Source organism: Aphelocoma coerulescens, chromosome 7 (assembly GCF_041296385.1).
Source record: "Aphelocoma coerulescens isolate FSJ_1873_10779 chromosome 7, UR_Acoe_1.0, whole genome shotgun sequence".
NCBI classification, from domain to species: Eukaryota; Metazoa; Chordata; class Aves; order Passeriformes; family Corvidae; genus Aphelocoma; species Aphelocoma coerulescens.
In genome coordinates, this window is record NC_091021.1 from 21,219,481 (window position 1) to 21,244,846 (window position 25,366).

A 25,366-nucleotide genomic window follows, 5' to 3' on the forward strand; every position below is an offset into this window, starting at 1 on the left:
TGCTGCCTTTGCAGAGCTGCCAGCTCAGGAAACAAGGTTCAGGCATAAGCACCTGTATTCAGATCCCCTGCCTGGCAACACACTGTGCACTGGAAGAATTGCTGAATTAAACAAAAATTATTTTTAATCATTACATACTGCACTTAGATCTTTTATGTCTGATATCATATCAATTGTATATATTTTTCACAAATTTCAGTAGGAAGTGCAGGACCATCTCTTCTTAATGTTTCTGGGCAGTTCAGTTAAAAAGAACAAGTGGAAAATATTCCCAATGCAAATACTTTGATCTGAAATCACAAACAGGATCTCTGCTGTAGCCTACAAGAATTTTTCTCAGGAGTCCTTCTGAGTAAGCACATTAAAAATACAGCAAATGCAATAAAGTAACAAATTCTGAGTAAGACAATATACCCAGAAACAATTATCAGATTAAAACGATACAACAGTTTGAATACGATCAGTCTGATCCTATTTTACTCTCACTTAGCACACATACTCCAGCACAGCCGCAACAAATTCATATTTTTGAAGGTTGCTAAATAAGCTGCAACATGATGCTTTCTCCTCCTTTTCAACCATATGCACACAGCCACTTCCACCTACACAAACATCCACACGCATCCCAACTCCTGCAGGTCTGCCGGTGAGCATGCTCTTCCACTGCAGGCAAATGCACCTGGTGCATTCTGTCATGAATGGTCTGTACCAAACTGCTCCTGGAAGCTGCACTGACTACTAGCAGCAGAAGGGTTCATTAGGAAAATGAAAGTGGTCCTGCAGCAGAATCCTGTCAGATTTTATTTTTAATCACAGAAGGAAAAAAAAAAGAAAAAAGAAAAAAGCATAATTCTGTTTTAATACTGCAGGAAACAATTAAAAATTCATTACCAGTGAAGAATCTTGCACTTATGTGGGTTTGGAATGGCACCAGGGAAGACTGCAGCTAAAATTCCATCATGTCTTTTCCTTTTTTTTTTTTTTTTTTTTTAATTCTCCTTTTACAGACCACACCTAACTTCCTGCTGAAGGATCCTGGTTCTTGAAGTAAAATCTGCCATTTCCTGTGTGAGCCTACTAAGTGCTGTAACTCTTTTTGCCAGTAGATGGTACTGATATATACCCATAAATTCTTCTCAGAAATGGTAAAGAATTTGCATGCTTGAACACTTGCTTAAACTGAGACACTTGGACTAAAATACACGATTTTATATAACCAGTCAAGTCTCAAGATTCTCAAAAATTATTTTGAATACATAGCAGCTTCTGCTGATGTGACCATAGCTCTTAAAACTGTGAAGGTGAGATAGAAACAAAGTAGAAAGGATAGAAAAGAAAGGGAAATCAAAAAATGGAGGTTACACAGGCAGAATACAACCAAAGCAATTGTGGAAACTGTATTATCAGCAGTCTGGATTATTTTTAGCTATAGATTGTGTAAATATTCTAAAATAAATGTATACAGTATGTTCAATGTGCATTGTTTCTAAATGTGGATAAGCCAGCAATGGGAGGGAAGCAGGGCACTTTTGAGTCTTCACTGCAGTGTCGAGTTCCTGTGCAGAAATCATCTATTCTTGTGCCCTGCTGCAGCAGGTGGTTGGGAGCACTGTAAGCCCCTCTCTGTGGCAAATCAATAGTACACCCCCTTCAGGCACCACTCCACTGAAACGCCATCCTACTTTTTTCCACTCTTCTGCTTGTTCTGTATATTCCATGCTTACTGATACTCATACTTTTTCTCCTGTTGCACCAATAAAACTTTTTTACCTCTCTCCTACCTCACCATCGACCTTCTGCCCTTCCCTCCTTCTTTTATATGTACACAAGTCTCTTCCAAACTTTTCAACCAAGACACGTTGTATCTACACATTCAGATCTTCTGGCAGTCATTTACTCTCTGCCGTCTCCTTTTCTTCAGCCATGAAGAGGACAAAAAAAAAAGGTGTGGAAAGTAATAAAAAGCAAAAGGTCAGTCTAAAGTGAGAGATGTTGCAGAAGGAATGAATAGAGTAGCTGAAGAAATGTGGCTTTGAAAAACAGACAATGAAGAGAGAGGAAAATACTGATAGTTTGTTCCTTTCATAATTGTGATGAGAGAATGAAGAGTTTGACTTGGTCAAAATAAGGTTTTTGAAATTTTCAGCAACTAAGAAAAAATGTGTCAAATGAAAACTGTAACTGAACCACACCAGAAGTATTGATTTGGTTTTGATTCATTTGAATATTACACAATATTTTAAAATAATGTGAACAGCCTTTTTAGAAAAGTGTTTCTTTCAATAGGGTTTTCCATTTTCACAGATGATTCAAAGAAATCAACAAAAAGTTTACAAATAACTCCATGTAACCAATTTTTTTGGTTAAGAAGCTTTGGATGAAAATTTCTGGCTGGCTCTAATTAGGACTACATTTTACTTGGGGCTGTTCTGAAGTCTCAAAATAAGAGGATTGCAAGACAACGCAGATCCACAGGAGGAGTAGAGGAGCTTCTATCTACAAAAGCATTTTGATTATTTATTTGTATGGATAGGCAACTGCTTATGTATGAAAGTTACAGTAAATCAAGTACCTCAAAAGCTGGGCTGATTCACATGGAAAAGGAGCTTCATTCTTCCATTAGTAGCATATTAAGTTACAGCATCTGATTATTTGTTTCTTATTGTAAGGGTCTGAAATTACCAGAAATCTCAATTTTATTTCCACTATACAATCTATATGCATAGTGTTAGGAAGGACAGTGAAAAGAGAAGATAAAGAGGAAATAGCCAGGGGACAATGTATCCCATTGCCTTAGGGGCTTGGGTCTACAGTCTTACTAGGCTGTAAGGAAAAATGAACAAGTATTTGAGTGAGGCAGATGAGACAGGAAATGCAATATCATCTTTGCAGTCTAAAAGACAAATATATATACTTCTAAAGAGGAGGCAACAGTAATACACCTAGAGAAGCTTGTAACAATCCTTAAAATACATTAAAATATTTAGATACTACACAGAGCTATAGTAAAAGTAACAGAATTATTAGAGATAGAAAGGAAAAATTAATAAATTGAATAGAAAATATCAATCAAAACTCAATCCAACATAGCCTATATTTAAGAACTATTGTGTGAACACGGTCAAAATTTACCTAAAAAACAAATATGAAATACGAATGGCAATTCTGGTAATAAGTCACTTCCAACTGCTGTCTAGCTTCCCACCTACAGCCATGGGCACATTTTATGAACAATTTTATCACTAATGGTATTCATCTTCCCTCTACTGTGGCATGTGCGAAGGCTTGAAGTGGACATTGTCCTTTAATCATCTGGTGAAACACATGGCCCATAGAAAGGGCCGGGCAGAGATGAAGAAGTGTTCAGTGTCATATGTAAAGAAATTCTACATGAGGGTGAATGATTTTGGACAGGACAGAGCCAAGAGAAATCTCCAAATCTTTTCCTGACATCCCAGGAGCCCTCATCTATAGACAATCCTGATTAATAAAATCAGAAGGAAAATAGATTACCAGTTTCTCCTCAGAAATCTGCAAAAACTAATTGTCTTTGTTCAATGGCAAAGCAAAGCATTAAAATGCACAACTGGCAAGTAGCCATCATTCTCTGGTTCTGTGATGGTTTCACTCTCCAGCTGTGTGTCCCTGTACTACATCAGATTGTCCCTAAGTGCATGACTTTTCATTTATAGTTCTGAGCTTCATCTCGTTCCAGTAACACCAGTCATCAAGCTCATCTAGTCCTTTCGGTATAATAGCTTGCTCAGTCTTTGACAATGCCTTCCAACTCTATGATAGGAGAAAATTACATTGGCATATTTCCACTTCTTTGCTGAAACAATAAATTAAACTTTAAACAAAATCTATCCCAAAATTATAACAGTGGCAAGCAACTTTGACCAAAGCGTAGGTTACTGTGATACTTGCTGTAGTTTGCAAAATATGTTAATACTACTCTAAGAACCTTAATCTTAAAAAAAAAACCATTATGTTTATGCTCTAAAATGAAATAGTATTTTAATTGAAAGAACAAAAGAGATCTAAGTGGAGCTTTTTTTTCTTGTAAATAGTATCCATTTAATCAAATTCATTGAATATAAAGAATTCCTGTCACCTCTTCCCCCCGTGCCACTTAAAATACTTACTATGCTACTAAATTTTTCATGGTGATCTAGGTGACTGAAAAACATGATTGCTAGCTTTGAGAAACTGGGAGGGCTACAAGTAAACAGGAGAATAGTATTAGAATTTAAAATGTCCTGACAAACAACAAAATGGACTCAAAAGGTGATGCAATTCAAGATACATAAGTTCTACATTTTATACTTAGACAATAATAAGTAACTGAAAAATTAAAGGATAAGGAAAAACCTCACCAATAGATCTGCAGGAAAAGATCTAGAGTACTTATGACACCACAAACCAAACATGAGTGAAAACTGTCAGTCGTATAAGAAAAAAAAAACAAGCACTTGGATTTATAAACTTGTTAACTGATCTACTCTTCAAGTTGGAGCAGTATGTTCAATCTGCATATTATATTTCAAAAAAATATGGAAATAATTCAGAACACAGAAATAAAACATCCAAGGAAACGTAGGATCCAAGAGATCCTATATTTGAAAGCTTCCAAGGAAATGTAAGATTTGAGCTCTATCTTAATTTTACATTGAAAAGATTGATTGAAGACAGAGTGACTGTCTTTATATGTCCAAAAAGCTCTTCCAAGGAAGCAAAGGAATTTTCTTGTTACCTAGCATACAGATAAGTTGTGGGGTTAAACTGCAGCAAGAGGGTTTCTTAGGAAAACCTTTTACCAGTGAAAAAAAGAGAATTAACAGAGTAGACACATGACAATCTTTCAAAGATTTTAAGAAATGCTAGAACTTGGAAGAAAAAGATCAGTGCTGAGTGTGAGTTTTGTAGCAAAACTGATTAGGATGAGAATCAAGAAACTTGTAAGAGGCCTTCACTGTTTTAGGGTCTTAGTAAGTGTAGGTTTCTCATTTTTTGTGCTCATCTGTTATGTTTCTCCCCAGGCCTCAAGGGAGTAAGAGCTTATTGCTTATATACCAGAGAAGCAGAAAAAAAGAGGGTTTGATTTCAATCACTGTGGGCTGAGAAAGTCCTTGAAGAGTCGGTGGGGGTGCAGGATAGAAAAAAATTACATCACATGCAAGAAATCCTAAGGTTTTCTTTACAGAGAAAGGCACAAGAGTGGCTAAGGAAGCATTGGTGTGGAATAGGAGAGATCTGCCCCCAGTTTCTCTTTACTCACATCTCTCTCCTTCCAGTGCCTTCCTTTTCCCCTAGCACGACAAAAGGGAATTAAAACAATTAAGTTCAGAAAAGCTATATTAATCCATTCTCTCACTTGCATCTCACACGACAGTTATTTTCATACATGGGTAAAATAAATGCTGGAAATACCCTGTTCTGTCTCACAGGACTGTAGCCCTTCTGGATCTGTCAGCACACCATGGAACTGCATCAAAGATTGTATAACATGGGATTGCCCTGTTGGAAGGTGGAAGGTTTAGAGCTGGTGCACTAACTCTGCGCTAAGATTTATGTTTTCACTGCTCCACTGCTGAAATTAGACAGCAAATAAACATCAGTTTTCCTGTGCTTGAGGTTTGTGTGTTTCATACAATGCTACACTGTCTGTTCAGAGCTGAGACAGAGGTCCCTTTATCCAATATCGATGTACTGAACTGTGCACTTTGAACAGTAGGTGTTCCTGCAAAACAAATCTTTCCAAAAGGCTCTTAGAAGAGCTATATAAAAATACAGCTTCCTACACATTTTCCAACATTTTAGATGGATGTATAACTAGCAAGTCACCTTTGAAAATGCAGTTATTTGAAACCTTAAGCCAATATGAGATAGTGCTGTCAGAAAGGACAGCTGCATTTTCCACCCACTCTTACCCTACTCATTTCCCACTGTGTTGGCCTGAGCATTTCTGCACCTCTGCATTTTAGCCAGATCAGCTCACTGGTCTGGCTGAAAACTGTAAATAACTGGCCAGATTTCAGACAGATCAAAGAGTTGATCCATCACACTTCAGAAAAGAAATTAGGAGTCTTAAGATGTCCTCCTACTTCAGAGAGCAAAGGACTAGCTGACTACCTTCAGTGTCTTCCAAATTTGAGTGCCTCACCTAAGTGCAAGATCAAAAGGCTTAAGGCACCAGAGTATGAACAAATGGATCTCCAGAGCCTGAACAAAGGAGCAGAACATGGCTCTAACAATGGTAGTCAACAAATATCAGCACAGATCCTGTGCCTGGTGTAGAACCCAATATAACCAGAATTAAAAGGCAAAAAGGGTTATTAAAATGCCTAAATGCTAGCAAATCTAAGGATCAAATTGGGCTACCATTCAGTTACAGCAGCCTCAGGATTGCTGTTCCAAGGTAAGAATCCAGGTGACCAGGATTGATTCCTGTTGAATTTTCCTTTCAACATAGACATCAGGACAGTGTTTTAAGAAAAATGTGCAGCAAGGATCATATAATGTAAAAACAGATATACAAAGATCCATACTGGGAAAGTTTGGGGTCTTTCAAATCAATTTTCTTACTCTCTTTAAAATTTATTTCAGGAAACTACCCATAGATCTCTGGCAAGATGTACTCCAAAGAAGTATGAAAAACACATTGGTAGAAATCAGTTAATTGTTATCTTTACTTACTGTTAACCAATAACTGGAAATGACTTGCATTTGTTAAAATTAATCCGTTTTCCTCTTCTATCAGAAATTGTCCTTTGAACAACTGCTGATTTTCAATCAAATGTCAGTGCACAAATAAAAAAGCTACTTGTCTTTCCAGATAAGAGGCCCTTAAATCCTATCTTCTAGTATGAGACAATTTGGATTTTTCACTTGATGAAAATACCATTCTTAACTTTTTTATTTAATACAGTGAGATAAACTTTCTGCCAGACTTTAATGAGCTCCTCCAGTGCTCCTTGACCATAGGAAAAAACAAAGGCTGATTTACACCCAAGAAAGATTCAAAACAACAGTTCAAGTTTCCCTTGACAAAAAGACAAGTAGTCTCCAAATCAAACAGCAATGTGGGAAGACAATGCAAGAGTATTCACCAATCGCTAATGAAGCTGATTAAGTGATTACAGCCTTTCAGTTATCCAGCTGCAGTGGGCTCTTACTCAAATCAATCTTTGCCCTGATACCCATCGTGAGAAACTATCCCCACAAGCAGAGTCTTGTGTGTCAGGCTAGAGACATATCCATTTTTAGTGTGTTTGTGTGGGGAGAATGAATATACAATTCAAAGATGTAATGATAACAGAAGCGCCATATGTATGGGATGAGCTAGATATTTCCAGATGCCTGAATAGGAGAATGTGCTGACTACTTATGCTGTTAATAAAACATGCTGCGATTTCTTTCCTGACAAACCAGAATTCAGAATTTAGCATTCCCAGTATGGGCATTATGTAAAGATGTTTAGAATGAAATCTCCAATTAATCTTAACTACAGCATGGCTACAGAAAATTCAAATATAATTTATATCCTTCTGGATAGAAGGCACCAGGTAGAGGGGAGATTCCAACATCCCCCTAACATCTGTCTAGAAGTTTTGGATGAACAAAATAAATCACGATTCTGAACCTACTGACAGGCGACTATGGGAAATACTCTATGATTCCACTTTTATAGCCTCTTACTGTCTTCTGTTGCGAACACAACCTGTGAACAAGACTGTGCCTTTCCAGCTATCGCTTACGTAAGCCCAGGTCAGGCTCCGACAGCGAAACCGACAGTGAAGCTGCCCTCGAGCCAGGGACAAAGGGCCACAGACCGAGCCCTCCGCCTCCATGAACTGCTGCGAGCAACTTCCACTTCCACACAAAACACTTCCACCCTCTCCTTGTAACCTGGCAGCGCCAACAGGCCCACACCGCCGGCGCTGCGGAGAGCCGGGGAAGGCAGGAAGAAAAAGGCAGGGGGAGCAAGGCAGGGGGAGCAGGGCGGAGCCCGCCGGGCGCCACCGCCCAGCGCGCCCCGCCGGCGGGCGCCGCAGGTGCGGCAGCCGAGCCGCCGCCCTGAGCCTCGGCGCCCCGGTTGCCACGGCGAGGGAAGACGGGCAGCCGGGTGTCGCTGGAAGCGACAGCCCCCGGTGAAAAGGCGGCTGGGGAGGCGGCCGGGGAGCTGCCGGGCTCCGCAATGGCGCGGCGCCCAGGGGAGGTTGCCAAGCAACCGGTCCGGCGGCTGCGGCACCGCGCTGCGCAGGGGGAGCGCCGCCGCCCGCGGGCTGCGGAGACTCCCGCAAAGCCTCCTCTGACACACGGCCTGTTCCAGAGGGAGAGCTGCCCCTGGCAGCTTCAGCCGGGCCCGGTCACACGGGAGAAGCAGGAGGGCGGGAAGGAGCAGGTGTTTAGGGCAGATAACGGCAGGAGAGGCAGACGTGGAGGGGGGGTTGCTGTGGGGAACCCGCCCGTCAGAGCCACCAGTGAGGGACAGCGGAGCACCGCCGGACGAGGTCCCCCCTGCTGTCCCAAGAGCTGAGCTGAGCAGCGATGGAGCCGAATTCAGGCTTTACCACCAGGGCGGGAAGAAACCGGGGGATCACCATCCCTCCTTCAGTTAAATTTGTGTACCGTCTGTATTGGATACAGAGTCGGCCATGCTGCCTACTGCCTGCAGCCAGCCAATTCCCCTGCTCCGGGTGGGCGGGTGTGTTATGGGGCTTTTTTAAATAGGAAACGGTGACTGTAAAACCATAGAAACGGACCTGGGGAGTGGGGTGCTGGGACAGTTTTTACATCATCTCCACTCATTTCAAGCTGTTGGTATATTTTTGTTAAAAAATTAACCTCATCCACTATATGCCAAAACCCCTGAGTTTTGACTTGGTATATGTGAGAGGACGTGAAGGGGTACATGTCCAATTTGTAACTTTGCAAAATAAACAAAGAGAATCTGGATCTAAACAGAGGATTTTCTAAATCGGCTTGTAATTGCAAAGATAGCTGACTAGTAACAAGCACAACTGCCTCTTGAGAAACTTCCAACCCCAAAACACAATAGGCATGGAAAGTGTGAGGACCATCCCACATGGGGGAAACAAATATCTCCATGGATAACAGATGAGAATTTCCCCCACGGGAACTATACTGACACTGACAGGCTCCCTGCAGCTGCACAGCACCAGCTGCCAAGGGGATCCTGCAGGAGTTAATGCAGCTTGAAAGAAGCATTAACTCCCTGGATATCTATCAGCCTTCAAGGGCAGGATGCCACAAAATGTTTCCTCATAAGCACTACTCATGCCCCTACTATGAAGCTGCACCTGGAAACATTTCAGGGCCTCTAAAGGAGAGGGAATCACACACACAAAAAAGCACAACTACAAAAAAGAACAACTACACGGCACAACTTCCTTTCTCATGCATGGTCCCCACCAGATTCCCTTTTCCACTGGAATGGAAGAGTTGGCTTTGTTTCAGTAAAGTGCCACTTCAAATAAACCAGAAGCAAAGTGGCTTCAGTGATTCTGGAAATTAAGTCACAGACGAGGTCCCATATTTACTTTTAAATTTTTTTTTTTTTTTTTTTTTGTCTTATGATAGTTTATGGGTTAGCAGTTCTTACTATATCCTTAGGGACAGAGTGCAGATGGGTCCAAGCCAGCTACTAGTTACTGGTTGTCATATCTCATGCTAATTGCAGGTGGGGCTGACAGTACCGTTTATTACTGAGATACTTGACCTTGACCTGTCCTGTTTTCCATTTTTTTTGTTCCCCCCTTGTTTGGTTATGCCAAACTTGAAGTGCTGGGGCTAAAACTTTCCATTTTTGCCTCAGACCAATTTTTGGAGGGAAGTTTCAACTCAAAGCAACTATTTCCAAGAAAAAAGTTACGTATATGTATTTCCCCTTACAATTTTATAGCTGCCAATTTTCAAAGCATGAATAAGTCACATTCTGAATTTTGGACTTTTTCTTATGGAATGGTATCTATCATACTTGCCTAGAGTTGAAAAATTTTGAAAAATTAGTTTGCATGCATTTGAAAGAACACCCCAGAGATTTAAAGTTGTGCATTACAAAGACAATGCAATTTTCTGTTAATGTTTCATTGTCCATCTGAGGGGATTTTTGTGCAGCTGAAGTCTGTCTTTGTGGACTCTGCTCACCCAGGAGTGGGAATGCTTTCATCTTTTTGTTCTAAATCATCCTGTATGTTGGTTATTAAAGAAACCAAACCGAACAAACAAGAAAAAAGCCATAAAAATCCAGAAGGAAATACAGAAGGAAAAGGGGGCATTTAGGAAAAAAGGTCAGGCTGAAGGCTGGCAGCATAAGAAACCTCCAGGGAAATGATACGTGTAAGAACTGTCTGCCTGGATAAAGCAACTGTCTCAAAGTTGGCTGCAGTGGTCCTTCAGGCTGGTTGGAGGGACATGAAAAACTAAAAGACTTGTAGATTATGATCAAGAAATTCATCTAGGTTGATCAGTTTGACCTCAAAGGAGACTGGGCTGTGAAACAGTCAAGGAAAAGGGAAGCAGGGGAGCCAGTATAATGGGGCAAGGAGAGATAGGAGAAAGCAAAAAAGCTTGGGATGAATGGGCAAGAGGGGGAATAAAAACCTGAGATAACTGGACTGGAATTAATTGGAAGGATGGACAAAAAGATGTGAAAATGTGTTTATAAAGGAGTATAAAGGTGACCAGAGCTCTGTGAAGTATGTGTAAACATGTATTCAATAATTCATTCATATGTGTATCAATATGGTCTCCCTAAAATAGTGTACAACCACTCCAATAAAAAGCACCTATTACTGTAGGAAGAAGGACTGAAATGACAACATAGAATTGAGATATGCTTTAGTTTTGGTCCATTTTTCAGTAGACACTGTAATGCAGTGTTCACTGTCTGATGTAGTATACAATATGGATGAGCTCTTAAAAGCAGTGAGATTTGTTTTGGAAGAGGCTTCCTTGAATGGTTGGTGCTGCACAGGGATCGGGAGAAGTGACTAGTGGGAAGGGGGAAAAAAGGATGCTAACTATGTGGGCAAAAAGCACTGTCCTTTGTGCAAGGTCTGTATACTGTCTTGGAGAACTGGGCATGCCACAAGTAGGGTTTGCTTTCTCTGGCATCACATGCCTGTATCTATTGGCATCTGCATCTAAGCCAATCTGAACTCCTTTCATATTACTGGAGAAAAATAGGTCTTTTAAAAGGCAACTCTTCTGACCTGTTTCAGATATCTACCTTACGATGAGGCAAGTTGTGCCCTAGAAGTGCCTGTCTCTGGACTGACTACAAAGGGCGAGAGATGAGTACTCAGTACTGCCTGATGGCAGGCAATTCACTCCAACTGCTGTTTTCACAGGTGGCTACAAATCATATGTGTGATTTCTGGAATGTAAAGACAGCCTTAATTCAGTGAGTGCTTGATTCTGCTACTTACTAACATACTTTTAACATAATTTTTTAAATGTGAAGTATTTAGTGGATCCTTTTACTTCCAGACCTCCGTACTAAATATCAGCCACTTAACTTTGCACCCATTACCATTGTTCTCATTTTGTTTTTTGAGAAGCAGAATCATGTGTGGTTTGGGAACAAGAATGACATATGAAAATATATGGGGTCTGCGTTCTGATAAACACTGACAGACACAGGGAGAATTGAACGTCCCTGTTGTAGTACTTAACAATATATATTAATTACTTTAATTTTAATAGTTATTATGAGTTAAAGTTCTGCCAGCTGTCCAGAGCTTCACACTACAGGCATGTCTACAGCTGAGTAACTGTGTATTTTAAATGAAGATGTCACCAGTGGGAGACACATAAGGCTGGATGTATATTCAAAACTTGGCAACCAAAAGGGAGAAATTAAACCAAACAGCATGAAATTAGATCCTATGATGAGTAATATGGTTGGTGATTTGTGCAGAACACAGCCAAATGGTTATATAGGATTTCCCAGATCATTGTACAGGAACTCTTAGAAAACTTTAGCGCTGCATCTTCCTCCCCTCCACGTCCCACACAAAGGAAGAGAGCAGATATCATCGCTACTCCCTGGTGACCTGACCAGCACATTTGTTTCCCTGGGTAATGAAAAGCTCAGCCAGATATATAACATTAGAAAGCATTAAACAAGTCTCTATTAAATTGAGAAGATTTTTTTTTTATCTGAAAGGAAACAGAGTAGTTAATTGGCCCACAATTAAATAGAAATGCCATTAAAAAAATCCTGAAACAGTTTGCCAGGCCCAATTTCTGTTTGCTTTTTATAGTGTCCTAAAAACCTAACTGTCATATCAAGACATAAACCCAGAGTATTCTGAACACTATAAAAACATCTTTATGGATCAATTCATCCTGAGGGACAAAGTGCTTGTGGCTGACACGTGCTTAAGTAAGAGCAGGAAGGTAGTATCACTATTCCATCAAGAAACTTGAAAGGCCTGAGGGAGCAATGCAGATTCATAAGTGTAGGATGAGAGGAGATGGTTGTGAGTGTTTATTCTGACATTCTGCACAGTGTGGATTATACCAGTCCCCTGATTTAAAATGAGTCTCAGCTGGAACACACCAAATTCATGAGACAACCTTAGTAAGTTATATTATGGCAAAGTATTCTTGCAATTACATGGGTGCTTTGTTTCATACTTGGACATCACTTCCTGGGTAGTGATGTTAAGAAAAAAAGAAGTGGCACAGAAGTATGGAAATGTGCCAGAAATGGAAAGCTGAATACTTACATCATGTATCTGCCCAAAACTAATTTTTTAGAGCTCCTGATTGTTTTCATAAGAGGGAGAAAACAATTAACAGCTCTAAAGTTCAGCCACTTTCTTTAAAAATGCAGATTCAGTTTCAAGGTAACTTAAAAAAAAAAAAGGAGGAGTGGAGGCTTGTTTATTATAGTATTTTACAACTGTGGGGAAAAGAAGGATTGCTGAGGACAGCCTACAAAATCCTAAGCTAAAATACAACTGCAACCAAGTGTAACTGGACTGTTTGGAACTGAAATTTGTTCAGCGGAGTTCAATAATTTTTTTCCAGTTCAGAATAATTTCCTAAGTGTACAGGTTTTTATTAATATACTCCATTTGCATTTGTTGGTACGTGTGAATAAAACAACAGAGCAGATGTTAAAAACTTCCTCAGGAGAGTTTTTCCTTTCCCACAATGTTTGAGCCAGCAAAACAGGTTCTGATTAGAGGGAATACAGGAACTCAATTTACCTTTCTAAAATTTCTCTTTCCCCCACTGTACATTTGACTGCTTCTTGCCCATCAGTCCTCTTCTCTAGGTTCCCAGATGATATTTCCTCTTCTTATCACAATTCCAGAGCTGTTTCCCCATCCTCACAATATTTATACCATGTCACCAGCTCACTCCATTTCTGCATCATATCCTTCATCTTTCTCACTAAGGACAGATTATTTTCAGAATGTGTGAATCCATGAACTAATTTGGAAGTGAGGTCAATACTGAGAAAAGCTATATAATCCCTTTCCCAGCAATGGAGAACACTTCTCCAGAGTTCCCAGCCCCTGCCACTCCACAGAGCAAGATGTCAGCATGAGTAATAACACCCAAGTGTCCCATACAACATTAAAGGTCATCATCATCATCATCATACTGTGAGGCTTATGTTCATTTTTTTTCCCCCTGAAGGATACTAGTGGAGTAAAGTACCAGATTTCTCTCTGTGAGAGTAACCTGCCTTTGGCTTGGCTTAGAGGGCCAAAGCTTTGCTTCAGATCAAAGATCATATTATTCATAAAATCTTATGCTGGCAAAAGCACAAATATCTTTTTACAGTCACAAATGTTAAGGCTGTGAAGCACTTTAAATGTTAGCTCTAACTGAAAATACCATAAAAAAAATTGAAACAATAAGTCTTGATAATGTTCTTACTGTTGCATATGTTTAGCCAATATAACTACAAAAGCAAACTGTTTGCATGATGTAAAATGTTATTCTATTGAAAAGTGACTCTTATAAGTGTGGCCCAGTAACATTTACAGTCTATTTCTTTCTAATCAAATTGACTTCCTTAATAACTTTAAAGATTTCCATCTTCCCATTGCTTCTGAGAGTAAAATTCTGTGCTTTCCATTTCATCTATTAGTATTTTCCAGAAGCCAAATGAAAGTAAAGCTCAACCTGCTCCCCAGTATTTTCAAAGCATATTTTCATTTCTTCACTAGGAGAACTTTTCAGTAGTATTATCGTGGTGCTTGGGAGGCTGTTTACTGTCAGCACTTTTGTGGTGCTTCTCATTTTACAAAATGGAAGCCAGCCTCTGCACTGAAAAATCTAACCTATGTGAATGCATTTGCACAAGGTGTTAGTGCAGCCATCATTGAAGTCTCAATCTGCAAACAATCGTGCAGTGTTTGCCCCATGTCTGCTTTCAGGTTAACACAACTACAGATGGAAGATTTTTTCATCCTGCCTGGTGTCAGTACTTATCTTTTAGTTTCCATGGTTGCATTATTGACTTTCAGCAAAGAGAAAACACATGGAGCTCACACACTCTACAAATACACCTGTTAAACTCTTGGGATACGACCTTGTGTGCTGCAGTGCCAGTTAAAATAACTTTGCCAGAGACTTCCAGGAGGGAAGACTTATCTTTGTTGCTTTCCTTGTAGCCCAAAAAGTAGGATTTTCCACTGGTTTGCCGATGGTACAAATATTTACTAATACACAAAATACAATGAGCATACTTAGATATAGGCTGTCAAATTTCAACTATCCTGGGCAGAGTTCTTGTTTCATTATAGTGTTTGTTTAGAAATTTGCCATACACTTGCCTATAAGTACATGGTTTGTTTAGATACTCAGGTGCTGGCACCTGTTTATGGAATTCATTTTTAAACAGCAAATTCAGATCCCAGTGTCTAGGCAAAGGACATTTGTTTCTAACCTTGCTCCATGCAGTTTATGATTAATTAAACTCCAGCTGCTATTATTCTTGAGATCACAGACTGTCAATTCTTTTTGCATGTATCTGTCTCCATTTTGTATACATGTATGGAATCCAGCTCCTACTATATCTGTTATCCTGCTGAGACAAATGGGTGAGTCTAGAACAGAGTGTATTGCTTTAGAAAACTTGAGTCAGACTCCTAATTTCAGAGTGAATCATTTACATTTATCATCAAACAAAACTACATTGGGGTCAAATTCTGTGGAGGATTTTGCAATTACACTGAGGATAGTGAGACATGGTGAAGATGGTATAGAAAAAAATAATGTATAATTAACACCCATTTAGATAGGAGGACTGTTTCTGCCCCACTCTGAAAGCCTGCTAGTAATTCAACTAAAGCAACACTCACCCTGCTGTGAAAGAAATGACAGCAGTAGATGGGAAAATGTTTTAGCCTTAATTAAGTTAGCTCAGTATCAGTGTCCAGAAAGCTATGGAGTCATAAGGTAGCAGGCCAAAATAATCAGGTAGGCTTGTACAGTTCCATACAGCACAAATGCTGCCTTTGAAACCAAAGTGCTAAGCTAAAGGCCAGCTGAACCTGCTGCCATCCTTCTTTTTGCTGCAGTGTTGAATGGTACCCAATATTTTGGCTAGAGTGGGTCGTTTGACATCTGAATTACTCAAAAGCTGTACATTACAACTCCATTTAAGACCAGACGAGCAGCACCTTATGGCATAAAACCATGACAAGGCCACATCAAAAGAACACTTGCTGTATGTTCAAAACCTGGACATTCATAATTTTTAAATGCATGCCTGCTCATGCTGTATGTTATCAGTTTGTGCAGGTGAGGTAGCTATGTCCTTCATGGGGCAATCATTATCTTACTGAACATGAGCCTCTTGGTGAAGTTTGCATTTTTAATGCATAATGGCAACTACCTGTGAGGATCTCCAGAAAGATGGTGAGAACCAACTAGCATTAGCTAGAACAATTCATCTGGCCAAAATCAGCATATTTAAGGGAAAGCAAGCAAAGAATCAAGCAGCAAGTAGGATCACAATTACACAAAGCCTTAGAGAACTTTACATAGAACAATCACTGAACTTCAGCTTGAGAGACATAAAAATAAGTTATTGCTGATATTTTGATTTTATAAATTTTTTTCCATATAGTATGAACAACCTGACAGAGTTTTGTTTGCATAATAGTTTCCATCATGTGAATCTCTTAATAACGCATTCAGCTTTGCCCAATAAAATTGTTGAGACTGGATTTCTTTCTTTAATGGAACTAGAAATAGTGAGATATTTCTTTCAATTGAATTAGAAAGAAAATATTAACCTCACAATGCAGATTCATATGTCCTTTCAGTTTGAATGCTTATAACAACAAAAACTTCACCATTTAATAGAAAAAGTACATTTCTAGTCAGCTTATTGGAAAAAGTTTGAAAGTATTATTTTCCTAAGCTACAAGTTTAAAAAAAACGATGGCCAAGAATGATGACTCTATGTTGATGTGTTTTTTAATAGGAAGATTAAAAACTGGTTTTGTGTTTATTTAATAAGCAGGGTGGTAATACTGCAGCATTAAAATGCATTTCCAGCCAGTTTTTTTGAGACAATTTTTTTTTTTTTGCTACAATCTATTTACTCTGGATTGTGTCAAGTAGGCTGCTCAGGCAGTATATGAGTTTGAATCTTGTTGCTCCTGTTTAAATTTATTGAAATCTGGCCATTCAACACTTCTCTAAAATAATTTCTAGATATGCTCAGAAAAAGCTTCTTAGCAGCTTGTAATAAATACTTAGAGAGCTGCCATATGTTGGCTGTGTTTCTACATTAGCAGCCCCTTCAGTGCAGTTAATACTGAGAGTTGCTGAGGCACTCAGCACTGAAAGCAAGAGTGGAAGCAAAGCCCTTCTGCTGGTCCCAAAAGATTCAGAGGCAGAAGGAGGAAGCAGCCTAACTTCAGTTGGAGGTAGGGGTCGGAAAAGGAACAACAGTAGGTTCAGAAGAAAAAATAAGAGAAGTTGCAAACTTGGAATTTGAACTGAATAGCATGAATATAGTTACTCAATGTTTCTTTAAATTGTCCTCTGTCAGCATTTTGGTCCCAAACCTTCTTTACAGCATATCCTCACAAGCATGCATTGAGTACAGAATTATTAATTTCCTCATCTTTTTTTTTCTTTAATCCTAAAGGCATTTAGTAATTCTCAGCATCATTTGCCTCTCCTCGTTACCACCTCTGGGAAATGGAGGTACATTATTTGTCTTTCAGAGACAGTAACTGAGGAGCAGGAGATACAGGTGACCATTAGCAGAAATGTCTTCTAACCCAGCATTTCTAAGACTGATGGGTGTCTGCAAGATGAGAGAAGGTACAAGAAATGGATTTATTCGAGTGACATCAGGAAGCCTCTAGAAAGGAGGCTCTGGGATTCCTGATGCCTGCTTGGCAAGCTGGGACCAAGGGCAAAGAGAGGAACAGGAGGGCTCTGATGGGCGAGAGGTCACTTCCACTCAGGGGGAGTGCAGGAGCAGGGTCTGCAGCTGCAAAGGATCCACACTGTGGTTTGGAGAAGCTGGTGGGAGCATGTCTATGGTCTTAAAATGTTGGAAGCAACACAGTAAAAATATTGCTTGAGATTTTCGTGCTCCAGCCAAGAGCTGAATGCATAACAGGGGATTACAGTTGCATTTCTTGCTACCAGGTATGAATCAAGCAGATAGACTATGTTAGATTTCAGTGTCCTCTCCATTGCTTTAGTGGGAGCGTTTTAGGGCTACTCAGGGGTGGAGCAGGGCTGCAGGTAGTGACCACACAAATCCATTCATCAAGGCCTGTGATGAAATTGAAGAAGCAGCACTGGCAGCATAACTGGTGCTGGGCTCTTCCTCTTGCTGCAGGGTGGGTACACTGGTCTCTGCTGTTGAGATCTGATGCTTATATGAGTACAGAGTAAGTACACTTCAATTAGAGTAATTCAGTATTTTGGCTTTAATAGCCTCTATACTTAAGTTTCACACAAGGTAGGGAAGGTCAGCTTTCTCTTAGGGTCCAGTTTTGCTTGAACTCCTAGAGAAATACCCAACTTTATTCCTAGTGAAAGGTAACTGGATCATGCTTTTACATGATACAGCCATTTATGTGCCTCTATTTCCCAAGACCTAATGTTCACAATAAATATACTTAAAATCTGTAAGAATTCTGCTTCAATATTTTCCTTTAAGGCCAATAATAGCTCAATTGATTATATTATTATTTTTTTAAACATTAAAGTTAATCTATAGATTGTCTTTGAAGCTACATGCTCATTTGACCTACTAACTGCATTTTATGAACACTGCAAAATTTCTGTGATTACAAATATTTTTTCTCTGAAAATTGGTGCAGTCTAAAAATCAAGAGAACAGAGCCAGGTATTTATCCACTTGCCTAATATTGAGAATGTGAGTCATCCCATTGAAATGCCTGTTGTTGTTGAAGTGGGGCCTATAGACATATGAGAGCATCATTTATTTAATGCATTTATCACCAGAGGAAATTGCAGATCATTTGGACATGATCATTCATCGTTTCTCCAGATCTGTTCAAGAATGAAGGAATTTTTATCATCTAGTGAAGAGACATTGCAGTGGCTGAGCCATAGCCAGATATACATATTGTAAACATTGATCAGAAAAATCCAGCTAAGCAGGCAACCTGCAGAGATGGCGAGAATGTGTATGAACCTTCTCAGCATTTCATAGGTATCTATCTATGGAATCATTTAAAGCCAACACAGCATCTAGCATTCAAATCCCCACAGGCAATTTTCTGTTGCTTCACTAATCACCACAAAAAGAAAAAAGTTTACCTTTACGCAGGTGTGTGAAAATTTTGATGAAGTGCTACTTACCACCTTATAATAGAAAGCAACAGGGAAAAAACTGATTGCACATTCTCTATTTTTTCACAAACTGGTTACTGAGCCCCTTCTCTGATCTATGACTGTGTAAGTCAATGCATTTCCATGTTGTTTTTCCCAACTAAAAGCATTATTGGTGTAATTAAGAGAAGGTAAGGAAAAAGACCAGAAGGTTTGAAAGAAGAGTCAGGGGGTGCTGCATGAGCTTCCCACCTCCTGAGTCATTCTGCTGTGTCTCTCCCAGTGGGTATCATGCTTCTAAAAAAATAATGAAAGGAATATTTTTTCTCTCTCATGCAATATGGAATGAAGTTTTAAAATAAAAATTCCATTCTTATATATATAAAGCAATTCACAAAACATATGTGTTTCATATGGTATATGCAGCAGTGCAAAACCATGTTTAGTCACAGACAAGTCCTCCATTCTGTCTTCCATCAGGGAGAGGCTGTTTTGGGAGATGAGGGAGGGGAGAATCCTATAAATCTCCTATGCCTCCCCGGAAAAAAAAAGACGAATTTAGGAAGTAAAGAGAGCCTCACACTGAAAATGGTATAAAGAAGCAACAGTATATCTCTGCATAAAAATTGTGCAATCCCAAGGATGCAGTTGTGTGCTTTAAAACACACTCCAATTTGTATTCTGAATACAGCACCAGTATAGCCTCCAGTAGAAAAAGAAAACACTTGTGGATGACTACCTTAAAACAACAGCAACATATTACCACAATTAAGATGAAAATCACAAACTCAAAATTCTTACTACAAACATGCAAGCTTAAAAAACATAGGACCAGAAAGCTCCAAAGAGCAACATCATTCTTCATTATTGTGCTAAGAACCAATTAAAGGCTATGAAAAATCCATGCAGTGGCAAAGATGGCTATTATTTCCTCTCCTCTTGCTCTATTAATATTAATTGAAAACTAGGTGTGGCACCACAAGAGAAGAATCTTGGTAAAAACCAGCTAGAATTTGTTGGTTTGTAGCATTCTAATTAAATATAATGTTGTCTTACCTGATTAAAAGAGAATTAAAAATCATAGCATAAGAAATATCCATACACTTGTAGATAGATGATGAGACGCTCGTTCTACTGCAGGTACAGGTTCCTGGGCAAAGAAGCTTGTAAACTCTTGATTTCACTGAAATGAAAAAGGAAAGAAATAAAGAACCTCCCCATAAAAGCAACAAAGGAACCTCTGCAGTATTCTGTAGTCTCTTCGCCTGCTTCCTGTTCTGAGATTCACTCCTTGAATCCCAGCATCGATCAGAAAATTGGTTGTGGGGGAAAAAAAGGGAGGGGGGGGAGAGCGGAGAGGGAGGAAACGAAGCGGCAGCGGATTCCGTGCTGGCTCCACCTCCTGGCAGGACCGAGCGCTCTGGAGTCCGCACACCCTGCCCGCACAGCTTGTGCACCGCGTTACCCTCGAGTACACAGCTTTAAATACGGGAACACTGAGCAGTGCTTACCAATTCTTGAAAACTGGCTTGAGATTTACATTACACAACATCATTTTTTTTAATTTTTAATTTTTTTACAATGAGGAATGTATTTGAATAGATCAGTATACATGTAATTGCAGGAAAGTCAAGGTTCTGCCTGATATCTTTATTTTACTATGTACTAATGCATCTTCTGTTTAGAAATAAAGAAATAATTTTTTATTCAAAACTCTCCACTACAGAACAGTAGAAAATAAAGAGTGCTGGTTTTTTCCCTTTGATTATTGATCCTGGAAAACATAAATGACATTTATATATTTATTGAAAGCCAGAGGGGGAAAAAAACGTAAGACAGAAGGAATGGATGCTTGGATGTAGCCAAGTCTATACTGGCCACATCCATACTACATCTACATTACATTATTGCTCAGTAAAGGGGTTTTAGGGTGATCTGTTTTACTTACTTTAATCCAAGGCCCTACTGCATTTTATAGCATCTTAGAACAGATCTTTGGTATTCTGGGTACTATTAGTTGTAAAAGACTAATATACAAGTTGACTGCCTCCCCCCAGTTGTCTCTAGCCACAATTCCCATAATAGCAGTGTTGGATTTAGTGTTACTAAAGGATACCTTATACTGGAATGCTGTATAGCTGGCTGTTTCTACTTTTATCTTCTATTTCTATCACATACACCTGCTCTGTCACATCACACAGCTAGCAGCCACCTGCATGCGGGGTTGGCTCAGCAATTCTCAGCTGTGGAGGAAAATTTAATCATACCAAACATGGGGCCTGGGGGAGGAAAAAGTGCAAAGTTAACTAGGAATGGATCTAGATGAAAACCATGGAATTTATAATTAGGATCCATGATCTAACTTTTTGTGACACATGATCACAATAATCAGTGTTGTCAACACAAGGGAGTAGCTGAAGAGACTGTCCATTTGAGTAATGACTGATATTTGTGTCAGCTTAAACCATTCATCATGGTTATCCCAATGCCTCGGAGTGTCCAAGAAAATGATACATTTTCATGCTTGTTCAAGCCCTACAATGGGATCTTGGACTCTGAAAGAACACCAAAATACTAAAATAGTGCAAGCAGTGATAATAATAGGTCAAAACACCTATTGTGTGAGCATGGACTGAGCATCTTAGAAATTCCCTTGCCACCAAAAAATGCACTCTAGTTTGACTTGAAGGATTTTTTTCCTTAAAGTACTACTTTATACTGAGCTACCCGTACTTGTAAGGGGTGTCCCTGCGAAGTGCCGCCAGTGTTACCCGCAGTGGGCGCTGTCCGCGGTGCTGAGTGCGGCCTGGCTCCGCGGCCACTGCTCCTCAGTGCCCGCACGCCCCAGTAGGGCACGCAGCACGAGATACTTTGGAGTAACTTTGACAACTTTGTATAAATATGGAAATGCATCATGAATGCATGTAGGCCTACTTGAGATCGAAGATGCTGAAGCTGATATTCTAAAGCCTAATTCTAAAGTCACTTCTTTAATGTATTTCTTGCAAAATTATAATTTCACTGGAATATGTAATATTAAAATTTTGACTATTAATTAAATTTCATAAATTAACTAAGAACTTCTAAGAAAAAATAAAAATCATTTGAATTAATGAAATCTGTATTATTAAAAATGAGATAAAACTGTTACAAGAAATTTGGAGATTATATGACTATTACTTGTAATAGTACTAATATGTAATTCTTAGCAGTAGAGTAGCAATTTAGTTAACGTTGTACTGTTAATAAACATGAATTTCAGCTGCATTATAAAAAATACACACAAACTCAGAGAAACGTTTATTCTGTAATCTTAATCCTTCTACAGTCTCTCACTCTCTTTGATCTGCAGGTACATGGCAATTACTTCTTAGTGGTAAAGCTCATTGGCAAAATAAGATTTGATTTTCTGTGTCTTCCGTGAAGAGTACAATTAAAATGAGATATGATAAGATCTCACATATACCACAATAAAGTGCCACAGTAAGTAAAAGACAATAGACTTGACTGCTGAGATCCACAGGAGTTTTCTAAGTTTTTATTTTGCCATAAAATCTGGATTTTTTCAGTGGCACAAACTTTCAAACAGTTGCATGTCTGTGAGAAAGTAAAGAGTTTGTCTGTGAAAATTTCAGAAGAGATCCAGAGAGATCCTAGCAAATCTCTCAGAGCTGATTCTAAATCTCCTGAAGTCTAACAACACCTACAAACATGGTTTATTCATGGTTTTATTAATCATTTTAATAGTAATTATAGGAACTTCATAGGAATGAAAACAAATATCCATTGAACAAATCTCTTTCTGTTTTTTTTAAAGTGCCCTAAAACTAGGATAGCTGGAAGAATTTTTCTGCTTATTCAACCATGCTGATAGAGCTCGTTTCTACCAGAAATTTCTCTTTGCCTCTTAGAGCATGGCTAACAGTCATCTGCATAAAAAATAACTATTCTATTAAATCATGCAAAAACATTTGCCCAGAAGAGATGGAGCAAAAGGTCAAACTCCAGTTTCCACAGAGCATGGGATGTTAAGCTTAAGGAGCAATGCTTGGAGCTATTCTGGCCAACAGACACTTATTTACGCCTGTCGTTACATGCCTCAAAGAAATAGCTGTTTCATGTATTTGGAACCCTTTCTTTTCCTTTTTATCTTTTTAATCCACAAATCTCTTAACTCTCAAGCTCTGGACCTAAATCTGTAAATTGTTGAGACAAAAGACAGGTCTGCAGATTGAACAGTGGTTCATTGATGTGTCATCTTTTTAAAAGACATAAATTAATCTCAATCAGAAGTTATTAGCCTTTGTTTAGTTCTTATGAAATCATAAAGCCTATTATTCTTGCCTTTAACATCTGAGAGTCACCTTTGCAAATTACTCATTGAAGTGAAACTGAACTTTAAGGTTATTCTAAATATGAAGTATATTCTCTTCCCAGTTCCTGTTCCTTTAAGAGAAACTGCTTTGGTGACTACTAATCATTAACAATCTTTGAATTTTCTTACATTTCTTTCAGATCTAAAATCTTTGCATCTGAGGTTTATTAGTGCAGGGTGCCAGATTTTGCGTCTGCCTGAAAACAAAAAGTTTTGGAATTCAAAATATTTCTGAACATTTTTCTACATAATGGAAACTCTTTGGTCTTGGTAGCTACTTTTGAAGAAGGGACTATTTTATATCGCATTTATAGTATTTTCAAAGTTTAAAGCCAGTAATTTCTTTTCTACCTGAGGCTAACAATGAAGTCCCTTTTAATGACCAATGGTGGATACAGATTTGAAAACGAGTAAGTACAATGGTTTTTGAAAGGACATATCACTTCCATCTTTGCTCTCTGTGACATTGTATATTAAATATACATATAGTTCTACTATATAGCATATAGTAGAACCATTAAGACATTAACTTGTGCTTACTTCACAATTCAGTGCAGCAAACACTTTACTTGTTCTGTATCCTTATCATTCTTGGCCAAAAGCAGATCGAGGTAAAATTATTTTTCTTTAACATACTAGAGTCAATTGTTTGAAATGTTTTTTCATCTCTCTCAGTGTAATATATTTTCATGGTTTAGTTATAAAGGTACCTTTTTTAGTGCAGATAACTGCTACATGTACTAAGAGACGCAGAGAAACTTTCTAAAGCAAAGTCAACTTAGCAAACATATGTTATTAAACAGAGCAATTATTCTAGGCATTCCAGCTTTTAAAGACTACCAAATAAATAAGTCATAACTTGAGGTTTGCTTAACAAAACCTCCTCTCTCTCTGAGTGATGATTACCCTTCATCTGACCAATTAAACCACATGACTCAGTAGCAATAAATGGAATGAAAACATATGAATGCAATCTCTCTGTTTATAGGTGTCCTGGGAGAACATTATTAGATTTTGTTACTAGCTCTGAGAGCACACTAGTGCACTTGTTGCTGAGGTACCATTTAATTCATTTCTCCACCTCTTAAAATCTACCTACCTTAAATCGTATTTGTTCACTCTGGAATCGATTGCTTTCATTTCATCTTTGTTTACTGGTCTTGTCATATATATAGTCGATTCTTTTGAACATGGTCCATGTCCTGTGAACATATGGTGCTTGAAATAATAGCTTCCTAGGCCTGGCTGGCCTCTTTGGACATTACAAGGAATAATAAAATATTTCTTCACTCTTGATCTCTACAGTTTGGTTGACTAACAAAATTAATTTATCCTATAGCCCCTTCTGTTTTCAGGAATTATCTCCATATTGTAGGAGAGGAACTGAGACACATACATACATTAAGTTCTGGAAGTTACCCAAGGAGATTGCAAGCCTTAGATACTGAACCCTTATTGTCTTAGTGCCTGTTCCCTGTTCTAACTTTTATTACTCACACAAATATCTAGTATTTTTCAGAATCCTCGTAAGATTGCCTGTGTCTGTGTAAGTTCTTGAGGCATATGTCATGAAAAAAACATATTTCCTAATAAATTAGTTGCCTTCTATGATTCTCCTGTGTTGTGCTGAAATAGACATAAAATAAAAAAACCTTATCAAGCAAGATTAACAAGATTAGAAGAAATGTTGCTTCTAGCACTTGGAAATCTGTAAACTACTTCTGCAGTGGCAGCAGATGCAGTGCCTGCTACATGCTAGAGGATAGAAACATCTAGAACATATATGATGGGAAAGCTACATCTTTCCAGTTAACCTATGGAACTCTTCACTAAATCTCTCAGTAAGTAGTGAGCAATGCCAATGAAGTTGGGTGTGAAGCTCCTGAAGACCAGCAGTGTGCTGTCTAGACCCCCCTCAGCTTGAGGATCACTGGCATAAGAAAAAAATTTTTATTGATCAGTTGTTTTATTATTTTCTGCTGCTAATTATCTTGAACTTAGACATCAGTTTCATACAATGATTTTATTTCTTCAAAATGTAGGTACACAAGAGTCCTACTCTTTCTAAATACATGAACAGAGCATGTGCCTTTATAAAGTGAATATTTTAAGGTATCTCTAAGCTGTGTTTGTTGTGTATATTTTGTTCAGCTCACGATAATTTTA

The 25,366-nt window shown here is 38.7% G+C and overlaps 1 protein-coding gene across 1 annotated transcript in view; it reads right to left on the reverse strand.

The window, feature by feature from the left end:
* SCN2A (sodium voltage-gated channel alpha subunit 2) overlaps positions 1-20,831 on the reverse strand; it is a 76,974-nt gene extending 56,143 nt beyond the window's left edge. The window contains exons 1-2 of the mRNA XM_069020789.1: positions 20,774-20,831; positions 19,882-20,008 (exon numbers count right to left, since the gene is read on the reverse strand). The gene's annotated coding sequence lies outside the window, so the exon portion shown is untranslated. The remainder of the gene's footprint in view (positions 1-19,881; positions 20,009-20,773) is intronic.
* Positions 20,832-25,366: the final 4,535 nt, after the last annotated feature.